Here is a 12,286-nt window from a genome sequence, read left to right as displayed (position 1 = left end):
TCCATTTGTTTACTGTGTTCTATTTGAATCACCAAAGTCTTTAAGGTTTATGCTGACCTTGTGGGGATATCCTTTCCTACAAAAACCTTTGCAATTATTAACCTAGTGAAAAAGGTCAGTAGACCCAATTTAGTCTTAACAAACTCATATAAATTGTATCTTCATTTTTTTTATAAAGAAATGATGTGCACTTCTAGTCATCCACATGAAATCATGATCAAATACACTCCTAAGCAACCAAGGAAACTTCAGATTTTAGGACTATTTAATGCTTATGCAAAGTGCATATATATGATGTATTCTTATACAGATTAGATGTAAATATCACATTTCGGTGTGTAATCCTAATTAGGTTAAGAGTAGTGGCAAAAATGGACATGCATTCTTACATTTTTTTCTTCTATATATTAATGGGGAACTTCACACTCCCAATCAACATTGACTGTTTTTATTGTTATGCTGCTAGCATTTGTAAACAGATAGAAAGATATATTATACTTTTTTTTATATTTCTTTAGTTTCTTTCTAGTTTCCAGGCCTGTGCAAATTATGTCATACATCCCAGGAGTCTTCAAGAGGGAAAGAGACATTTTCTCAGCTAAGCACACCCCTCCTGCCTTCAATCCCTGAATTAAGGGCAGATGGATTCCAGGAAGTAAATGCTACCTGAATCATCTGCCCTTACTCAAGATGGTCATGGACAGAAATGCTAGGGGTGTTTTACAAAGTGATTTCTCAGCAAAATAAAGTATGGAGACATCGATAGATGGGTGAGTTTGCTTTGAATATCAAAAATGTATTACATAGCATTTTGGTTTGTGGTGCTCCACTTTAAGCTAAAAAGTATTTTATATATATATATCTATATATCTATAGATATATATAGATATATAGATATATATCTATATATCTATATATATATATATATATATATATATATATATATATATATATATACTTGTTTATCTCTATTACCAATTAAAGTCACTAGGCTCCTAAAAGAATGTATTTAATTTATGATAGACTACACAATCAAGAAGTAATATGACACAAAACCATCATATCCCCGAAAAGAAAAATCACTCAAATAAAATTAGGAGGAATGTCATTTGTTATCAAGGCCCAGGCCTGTGTAAACATTGCTCTGTTTTCTCTTCCAGCAATTTGTGGGGTTACTCCAGTGAAAACATGAGTGCAATGTAGTTAAGAATTCACAGTGTATGGCTCCTGGCATTGAACATATAAAATCAAAAAGGCGTGTTAAACAAATGTTATTCTCTTTCCTGGTGTGCACATTTGTTTGTTTTTCTAATGATACAATGAGACCTTTTGGCTTCTGGTCTGAAAGAACAGGTTAAAAAATCAGTGGTTTTATATCAGCCCAACATTTGGGATAATCTATGATTAGCATGCTAGCCAGGGGAATAACACTTTAGTAAGAGTATTATTAGTATTAGTACATTGTAATAAAGAAAATACAACCATGTCAATGGGTATGCTGTTTAGTGTGTGTCACAGGTGCAAAACAAACAGTGAATATAAAAAACTAAATATGTGGTTTGCTGTGGCTAAAGTAACTTCATTGAAAGGTACAGGTATATACCAAATGCATCTATAGATAGCTGTGCTAACCAATGCATAAATTATTTGTACTCAAATCAACATATAACACAAATATCCAAACAATAAAATTCAACACCACTGTGATGTGTGCCAAAACCAGAATTAATATTATTGTCAAAATAAAATGTCCATTAAAAAAAGTTACTCTGTGCCAATAGTGATTTCTTTCATATCTTGCATATAATCGCTTATATGGTGGTTCACCCAGGTTAATCATGATTACATCCACCACCTTCAAAAGTTCACACTCACCAGATGAAATAATAATTAGAGCCTGGTCAATTTGTGGGTCTTTAGTCCCCTGTTTAGATCTTTCCTGTGGCACCAGATATGTACAATAATATTCCACCGGGTTCTATATTCATTTCAGCAAGCTCCCCTCTCATGCACTCATGTAATCAGATAAATAGCCATCATTGCGCAACATCCAAATTTATTCAATTCAAAAATCCATAAAAAATGGTTCCACTCACTTGTAAAAATGCCCTTAGACTGGCACTAAGTCTATCCAGCAATCCACTAAGCCTGTTTTACCACTGCTCCATCCAATAGAGCCAGTGTGCGATCCAAGCCTCTGTTTTAGTGCAGGTCGAGGACCAGAATTGACATCAGCGTCGCTCCACTAACCTCAATGTGTTTTGCATTAATTATGCATCATCAGGAAGCCTTCCTGATTACAATTATTTTATTATATTACCATTTTTTTACCTAATTTTCTTACTCTCTCTCTAAGAGGCTGACAATCCACCTTTGTGATAGTACTGAGGCAGTGACATGACTTTTTATTGAGACATTAGTGGTATTTTAGACCCTAGCTTTACTCTCTGCCTTCAAAACCCATAGGGATCAGAGACACAGAGTTCCTCATCTGTAATTTGGCAGCCTCTATTGCTGTGATACTGAACCTGAGAGCACAGAAGTGCTCTCAGGTTTGTATGTTACATGTGAGATAAGTGAATGGGAGCTTACTGATCTCCTGTTGCTCATCCTGGTTTCCCTTTACAGAGTCCATTATGTAGCCTAGAATTGTTCCGTGACTGAAAATCACTTCTGCAAACCAGAGAAATATCAACTGTCAAAGTTCAAACAAGTTCATGTGGTTGGGAGCTTGTTTTCAGCGTGGCAGTGTTCTGCTAGGACTGTGGCTAGTTCCCTAGTCTGCAAGGCCAATTAACAAATGTAAGGCTCAAACATGGCAAAATGAATCACACACCTAAATTATGGTCAAATTTATACATAAGAGCTGTATACAATTCTATAAGCATTGATTTATAAACATGTTAAACATAAAAAATAAACTAGAATTGACCAAAAACTACAATATTACCTAAAAAGAAAGGGTTGCATAAAATGCTATAAAATATTGGTTTATAAATATATAAACATAAAAAAGGGAAAATCTTTACCTTAAATATAATATTCTCATTCATCACAGGGGGGTTTTAGATATTAAAACCAAAATATGCTTGTTTAACATGGTGCTTAATATTTGCAGTAAAATGATTGTGTTTATATTATATTGTGTGAAAAAAACTATATTACATAAAAAATATCTCTACAATAAACCAAGCTGTAGACTCAAAGAAAGTAAAGATCTTTCTGACTCACATTGAGACACATGGTCCACAAACTTAACTTCCAAAGACTGACTTTCAAAATGGATTCATTACAGTTTATTAGGTTTGTTCTGGCCAATATAAGTGCTGAGCCAACCAAACTAGAATCAAACTGATTGATTCAATTCAGCTTGTTTTCAGCACAATGTGCTTTTCAACACAAATAATGTAGTAAATAGACAAGACCTTGAAAGATAGAGAACAACAGGTCTAGCCTGATATACTTCAAGAGCACTCTCTTTCTGTATTGTATTTTTTTGTAAGGATTGGAGAAAATAGAAGAATTTTCCAGAAAATAGAAAATCAAACCAAAATCTATTTGTGTGCATTGATTATTTTCTTTCCTCTAGATGTATCCCTTATCTTGCATTTCTTGTAAGCCAAATTGTTTTTGTAAGGTCAGATAAAAGACACTGTTACAAGAAAAAATATTCAATAATTTAAAGAGGAAGTAAACTTTCCTGGATTGTTTGTACCTATAGGTAAGCCTATAATAAGGCTTACCTATAGGTACTGTAAATATCTCCTAAACTTGCACTGTTTAGGAGATATTTACTGTATATGCAGCCGATGACATCATTGGCGCATGCACTCTGAAGGAACAGCCACCCATGCCATTTTTTCAGAGCCTTGTGCCGTGACTGGCGGCTCCCACATGCATGCGCGAGAGTGACGTCATGTGGCTCTGGACAGTCACACAGCCGGAGTCCATGGACGATGGGCAAAGATGGGCAAAGATGGATGCGGCCTCCAGCAGTGACAATGAGGGCTTCGTTTGCAGGTAAGTTTCACATAATGTGCTAGTATAGATGCATACTAGCACAATATGTCTTTACTCTGCAGGTCAGGAAAAAGAAAAAAAGAGGCAGTGGTTTACTTTCTCTTAAAAGTGGTTGTAATCCTTTACAGACCACTTTTCGCTACAGGTGAGCCTATAATAAGGCTTACCTGTAGCTACCCAGGATATTTCCTAAACCTGGCATGTATGTGAGTGAGTGTTTAGTGAGTGTGTTGTTACCGTGCGCATGCACGGGAGCGAAGTCATCGCGGCACCAGCCAATCAGAGCACCGGAGCGGCGATACCCGGAAGTAACCCCTGGGAGTGATGTCACCGGCCGGCGCTGTGTATGGGCACCGCAGTGAGGGCTTCGATCTCAGGTGAGTATTACATAATGAGCTAGTATACTATGCAAACTAGCTCATTATGCCTTTGTCTTGCAGGTGTTAGTTTTTTTTTTAATGGGTTTACAACCACTTTAATATTTTCTTAAATGGCCCAGAAATAACAAGTTATTCCTTTGGTTTTCATTTTTGATCTTTTAGCGGGTGATAAGGAACAGTTCTGGGAGTCAGAAGCACATATTATTACAAAAGAGTGTTTCCTACTCAGTGTTACCATCGTTAGATGAGAATTGGTAAAAGAGGAAATCCTGATACTCAAATGTCTCACTCCAGACCAAGCAGATGTCCCCCACCCTCAATCTAAGACCACTAATAAATGTCCCACACACATCACAATTTTCTTGTACAATCTGGTAAAGTGTATGCAAGCCCAAATATTGTTTTTAATCTCTTTTCAATGTGTAACTGTAGCTGTAAAGGTCAAGGTTTAACCACTTACTGACCACCCCATAGCAGATTTACTGCTACAGGGTGGCTGCACTGAGCAGAATCATATACTGAGCAGTATATATACATGATCCTGCACTTCCGAGTATTGGGCAATGACGGTCAAAAGTGTAAGTTAGGTGTCCGATTTGCAGTCCTGCTATAAGTCACTGATCGCTGCCATTACTGGTAAAAAAATTAAAACAAATAAAAATATCCCATCGTTTGTAGACACTATAACTTTTGTGCAAACCAATCAATATATGCTAATTGGGATTTTTTTTACCAAAAATATGTTGCAGAATACATATTGGCCTAAATTGATGAAGAAATTTGATTTTTTTACATTTTTTTATTGGATGTGTTTTAGAGCAGAAAGTAAAAAAATATTGTTTTATTTTAATCCTTTGTTTATAGCGCAAAAATAAAAAATGCAGTGATGCTCAAATACCACCAAAAAAAATCTCTATTTGTGGAAAAAAAAGGACATACATTTTATTTACATATATATATATATATATATATATATATTTATATATATATATATATATATATATATATATATATATATATATATATGTATATATATATATATATATATATATATATATATATATATATATATATATATATATATATATATATATATATATATACAGTGAGTAAAATAAGTATTAAACATGTCACAATTTTTCTAGGTACATATACTTCTAGAGGTGATATTGGCATGATATTTTCACCACATGTTGGTAACAACCCATGCAATCCATACATACAAAGAAACCAAAACAAGTGAGTTATGTGTAATAAATTGGAATGACACAGCGAAAAAGTATTGAACACATGAAGGCATGGAAAGCCAAGACAACAGCTTAAATCTATCAGTAATTAGAGAGAAATCCTGCCACTTGTCAGTGCAAATTAATATCAGCTGGTTCAATCTTAACTGATGGCCTATAAAAAGGTGTCTCATCATCAAAGTGTCACACAAAAAAAAGCTCATGATGGGTAAAAGCAAAGAGCTCTCTAAAGACCTTTGCAACCTTATTGTTACAAAACACACTGATAGGATTGGTTACAGAAGGATTTCTAAACTTCTGAATGTTACCATTTCACCATAAACTGGCCACGACCAAATGATCCTCACAAGATTTCTGACAAAGAAGTGAAAAGAAGTATCAGAAGAGTTGTCCAAGAGCCAAGGACCACTTGTGGAGAGCTTCAGAAAGACCTGGAATTAGCAGGTACAATTGTTTCAAAGAAAACAATTAATGCAAGTAATGCACTCAGCCGCCATGGCCTGTATACGTGCTCACCATGCAAGAATCCATTGCTGAAGTGTAAGCATGCTGAAGCTTGTTTAAAGTTTGCTGCACAACATTTAGACAAGCCTGTGAAATACTGGGAGAAAATAGTCTGGTCAGATGAGACCAAAATGTAACTCTTTGGATGCCAGAAAACACACCATGTTTGGGGGTCAAATGCCACTGCACAGCACCCCAATAACTCCATACCAACAGTGAAGTTTGGAGCTGGGAACATCATGGTGTGGGGCTATTGTTCTGCATATGGTACTGGCAAACTGTCATTGAAAGAAAGATGAATGGAAAAATGTCCCAAAACATTCTTGATAAGAATCTGCTGCCATCTATCAGAATGATGAAGATGAAACAAGGGTGGACATTTCAGCAGGACAATGATCCCAAACACAAAGCCAAGGAAACTCAATTGGTTTTAATAAAGAAAGAAAATAAATCTGTTAGAATGGTCCAGCCAATCACCTGACTTGAATCCAATAGAAAAGCTATGGAAAGAACTAAATATCAGAGTTCATAGAACAGGCCCACGGAACCTTCAAGATTTCAAGACTGTGTGGAAGAATGGGCCAAAATCACAACTGAGCAATGCATGTGACTAGTTTCTCCATAAAGGAGGCATCTTGAAGCTGTCATTTCCAACAAAGGATTTTGTACAAAGTGTTAAATCAATTCCAGTTAGCGTGTTCAATACTTTTTCCATTTTATTACACATACTGTAATTTATAGAGTTTTATATATAGATTCAGCATATAACATACAGAAACATTCCCTTACATTTTGCAATAAAACCACGGCATTCTTTTTTGCAGGTGTTTTGGCACATTCAGGATTTGGTGTTCCTTCTAAAACAAAATATATTTGAAAGAAAGCTACTGATTGCTCATGAAAGAAACATTTTCAGATGTATAAACAGAACATTAAAGAAGATGAAATATATTTACATATACTTATCTAATGAGACTGGTAGGCAAGGAAATATTTTAACAGTCCCAATTTTCATCTTTACTGGTTCCTTGTCATGGTGTGGAGATGGTTCCTTGCTGTGTCCTGGAAAAGAAAATAAATTATTATTTAAAGAAGAAGAAAAGAAACCAAGTTGTGGAAGAATAGAGGAGAAATTGAAAAAATGAGATAGACCAAGGCTTTAAATGATGCAGAATTAACTGAGACACACAGAGGATAATAGCCAACATATTTAGGAGTCCATTACATCCCCAGATGGCAAAAAAACCTCTTGCAATGCAATTCACCATACTGGTTATAAATTATGCAGAAATCATCTGCTTAATACTCTAGCATTCATATTCAATGTGCCTTAATACAGACATTTGGCTTTTTTAAAATGTATGTTGCCTAGCCATCATATATCAGAGTTACAGTAGCTCAGAGAAAGTTAGTGTTGTCATTATGTCCATATTTTAAAATAATAATGAACCCACTTTGTACGCTGTTGAACTCATTTGCTATAGTTAGAAATACAGTTTTTATTTTATTTTTTATTGGTGTGGTAGATCATGGAAAAGAAAAAGAAAAAACAGTTTTTATGCCATCTGAGGACGTAATGTTCATGATGCCGAACAATGAAAGAATTTGTATGGGTTATTATATTTATTTGTTTTATTTCTATATTGTATAGCTATTTTTTGCTAGCTAAGGTTATTTTTTAGTTTTGTACAAAAAAATCTTAAAACACAGAACAGAATAAAAAATGCATGTATGCATATTTTTTCCACAGTCTTAAAGCTGTGTAACACATAGATTTTTTGCTTGTCTCATTTAATTCTGCTTTTTCCCAAGTAAGACAATTATCTCATCGTTCCACATTCTCTTTCACAGGTCTCCTTTTTTTGTTCTTTCCTCTTTAAATAGTAAGTTATTTTCATTTTCTCAAGCCAACTCAGCACCTAACAGCTAAAGCATTCTTGTGTGTCAAGATTCTGCATTAAAAAAAGTAATTCTCGATGCATTAAAAATTGACACTGCTTCACATCAACTTAATAAAGCTAAGAATGCAAAATACATTGCTAAGCCCAGTAAAGACATTGTTGCAAGAGCAGCCATGGATCCATACAAATGATAAGGCATTAAATACAATGCATATGAAATATTTTCCATGGCAGACTCTACTTAAAGCATGTCAAATCTTACTTCAGAGAAAAAAAAATTCAGAGCATGGGTAAGACTGGCAATAAAGACACAAAGAAAAGATAGGTGGAGGTCACTGCAAATGAAAATTATGAATCATCTTTTTTTAACACTCAATGGAAATATTAGGAAGAGAAATATAAACACTTGCCCTTTTTTCCAGTTAAATAAAAATACTAGATTACAAAACAATTACATCAAAATATGGAGAGATGGTATTGGGTTAGTTGTAGAATAAACCAAACAGTAGTGTTTTAATAGTTTTTAAAAGTACATTAACCTTTTTTCCTTTTGACCACTGCTGTAACTTAACTGTCAATACAAGTATGGATTGGCGGCACATACAAAACTGTGTTTGCAAATTTGGCTGTTTCATAAATAGGGTTGCTGTACTGCTCATGAAACAGACAAGTCACACAGTTTTTACAGTTCCCTTGGCTGTCAATAAAGTACCCTAAATAGTGGACCAAATGTGAATGCATGTATTAGCCTGCTCCCAATCATTGGCAGAATTTTAGCTACTGTGTAATGTCATAATATGAGAGTTCAGGGTAAAAAAAACACATATAACACGTCGTCTGCTATCATTATTCATTTAAAAACAGTTTCTTATTGAATATTTATTTCTGCTAGTAACCAGCATCTTAAACATCTCTTAATGCCTTTCTTGCTGGCAATTTCACGTATGGCCTTCAACCCTCTTTGTGAGTGAGAAGGGGGGCAGTGTAAGGAGTAAAGGTAGTTCTCCTCCTTGAATGACCTAGCATCACTCCATGGACTCTTTAAAGAGTATTAAAGTTACCTAAAACCACTAAAAGCCTTACAACAGGGGGGTGTTCGGCTCACAGAGCTTCACTCTTCCTGAATTGACCATAACAAACCAAAAAAGTATGTGTGACATACATATGACCTCAAATCATGAATGTAAATATAAATACAAAGCAGAGAAGAAAGCACTTCTATGTTCAGTAATAAAACACCAAATTGTTAAAAGCGCCTTCTTCTCTGCTTTGTTTTTCCTAGAGTATGCTTCCCACTTCTGAAGTGCTGCTGTGGTGCTTTAATCCCATTTTAAGAGCCGGTCATATACTGTTTGTTAACCACTTCGGCTCTCACACCTGGTTACCCCTTATGGACCAGAGCAATATTCAAATTTCTACTATGAGCCTATTTATTCGGTGATAATTTTGTCATTGCTTAACTCAACAAAGTAATACATACAGTACTTGCCCGCGAGAAAGTGTTTCCAGCGCGATCCCTTCGTGCTGGTTCTCGGCGACAGGGTACTGTACATCTCGCGCTGGCTGCACTAGGAAAAACACATTTTCCTATTTCAGCCAGAGCAAGAAAGAATTCCCCTCCAAGGGCATACCAGGCCCTTAGGTCTGGTATGGATTTTAAGGGGAACCCCTACACCGAAAAAACGGTGTGGGGTCCCCCCCGAAATCCATACCTGACCCTTATCCGAGCATGCAGCCCGGACGGTCAGGAAAGGGGGTGGGGACGAAAAAGCGCCTCCCCCTCCAGAACTGTACCAGGCGGCATGTCCTCAACATGGGGGTGGGGTGGGAGCTTTGGGGAAGGGGGGGTGCCCTGTGAACCCCCACCTCAAAGCTCCTTGTCCCCATGTTGATGAGGACAAGGGCCTCTTCCCGACAACCCTGGCCGTTGGTTGTCGGGGTCTGTGGGCGGGGGGCTTATCAGAATCCGGGAGCCCCCTTTAATAAGGGGACCCCAGATCCCGGGCCCCCCACCCTATGTGAATGAGTATGGGGGTACGTCGTACCCCTACCCATTCACCTGGGGGAAAAAAGTGTCAGTAAAAAAACACACTAGACAGGTTTTTAAGCTAATTTATTAGACAGCTCTGGGGGTCTCTTCCGACTTCGGGGGTCTCCTCCGCTATCTGCTTTCTGCTCTTTTGCTAGCATTAGCCCGATCTTCTCTGTTGTCTTCTTCCCTCTTCTCTTCTTCTGATGTTGACATGACAAAAGAGCAGAAGATAGTGGAGGAGCCCAGCATAAGAATTGGAGAGCGGGAGAAGAACCGAAGAGCGGGAGAAGAGGCTAGAGAGAGCAGAGGAGTCAGAAGAGACCCCCAAAGTTGGAAGAGACCCCCGGAGCTGCCTAATAAATTACTTTAAAAACCTGTCTAATGTGTTTTTTTACTGACACTTTTTTCCCCAAGATGAATGGGTAGGGGTACGATGTACCCCTATACTCATTCACATAGGGTGGGGGCCATGATCTGGGGGTCTCCTTATTAAAGGCGCTTGTCCTCATCAACATGGGGACAAGGAGCTTTGGGGTGGGGGGGTGCAGGGCGCCCCCTTCACCAAAGCACCCACCCCCCATGTTGAGGGCATGCCGCTGGTACTGTTCAGGAGGTGGGGCGCTCGCTCGTCCCCACCCCCTTTCCTGACCTGCCAGGCTGCGTGCTTGGATAAGGGTCTGGTATGGATTTCGGGGGGCCCCATGCCGTTTTTTCAGCGTAGGGGTTTCCCCTTAAAATCCATACCAGACCTAAGGGCCTGGTATGCTCCTGGAGGGCAACCCTTGCTGTTTTTTTTAATTTAAAATTTGGCATGGAGTTCTCCCTCAAGATTCATACCAAATACATGTCAGCAATGCTTGTCGCTCATTGGGAAAGGAAAAAACACATTTTTCCTTTCCGATGAGTGAGCCAGCTCGGTGCTGGCTCCCGTGACGGGGGCTCGCAGGTGTCAATCTCGCAGATAACAGCAGCGAGATTGACACAATATCGCAGTCACCTACTGTACATTCTTTTTTTAAGGACAAACAAGGCTTTCTTTTTGTGAATATTGTCCTGCAACAAGCATTAAGTGTTCTTGCATAGCAAGACCACTTACTGTTATCTCTCATATATATTATTCTTATTATAGCCAAATTTACCACCCTAACTCCTCCCACAGCTTTTACACTACATAGACAGTAATATACTGAAACGTGCAGATTGTTCCCGATTGGTGTGCTATTACTTTGTGGAATGTTTCGCCTTATGGTTCACAAAATATCGTCGTTTTTGAGGCGAAATTGGTTCCATAGGAATGAATTGCGAAATGTTCAAAACTAGAGTGGGAGGTGACAAAAGCTGACAACCCCATGATCCGCCAAAACATTATGTCCATGCCATAATCAGCCAAAACATTATGACCACCCCCATGATCAGCCAAAACATTATGACCACCCCATGATCAGCCAAAACATTATGACCACCCCATGATCAGCCAAAACATTATGACCACCCCACGATCAGCCAAAACATTATGACCACCCCATGATCAGCCAAATAATTTATGACCATCCCATTATCAGCCAAAACATTATGACCACCCCCATGATCAGCCAAAACATTATGACCACCCCATGATCAGCCAAAACATTATGACCACACCATGATCAGCCAAAACATTATGACCACCCCACAATCAGCCAAAACATTATGACCACTCCATGATCAGCCAAATAATTTATGACCATCCCATTATCAGCCAAAACATTATGACCACAACATGATCAGCCAAAATATTATGACCACCCCATGATCAGCCAAAACATTATGACCACCCATGAAAAAAAAAATAATATTTTTTTTCAATCATTTTTGAAATAAAAAATCATTTTTGAAAAAAAATAATTAAAAAAAAATATTTTTTTTAAAAAAATCATTTTTGAAAAAAAAATCATTTTTGAAAAAAAAACAAAAACATTTTTGAAAAAAAAATCATTAAAAAAAAATCACTTTTGAAATAAAAATCATTTTTGAAAAAAAAATCATTTTTGAAAAAAAAAATCATTTTTGAGAAAAAAAATCATTTTTGAAAAAAATATGAAGCTCTTTCAGCTAATGATGGGACTTCAACTTTTTAACTACTATACTTTACTTTACTATACTTTATACTTTTTAAAATATTAAGCTTTTTAACACTTTTCACAGTTACTCCAGCCACTCCAA

At 37.0% G+C, this 12,286-nt stretch overlaps 1 protein-coding gene across 5 annotated transcripts in view; it reads right to left on the bottom strand.

Annotated features, from left to right (window-relative positions):
* SGCZ (sarcoglycan zeta) overlaps positions 1–12,286 on the bottom strand; it is a 2,017,576-nt gene that overhangs the window by 747,296 nt on the left and 1,257,994 nt on the right. For 2 of the 5 annotated variants that reach the window (XM_073608266.1, XM_073608288.1), the window contains one exon: positions 7,108–7,213. The exons of 2 other annotated variants lie outside the window; for them this stretch is intronic. The gene's annotated coding sequence lies outside the window, so the exon portion shown is untranslated. Of the gene's footprint in view, positions 1–6,940; positions 7,009–7,107; positions 7,214–12,286 lie in introns of all 5 variants that reach the window. One more of the 5 variants, XM_073608275.1, reaches the window with a different exon arrangement.

This window comes from Aquarana catesbeiana, linkage group LG01 (genome assembly GCF_042186555.1).
Source record: "Aquarana catesbeiana isolate 2022-GZ linkage group LG01, ASM4218655v1, whole genome shotgun sequence".
NCBI classification, from domain to species: domain Eukaryota; kingdom Metazoa; phylum Chordata; class Amphibia; order Anura; family Ranidae; genus Aquarana; species Aquarana catesbeiana.
The sequence above is the reverse complement of the archived record's forward strand: the minus strand, read 5'-3'. Positions and strand labels throughout refer to the sequence as shown.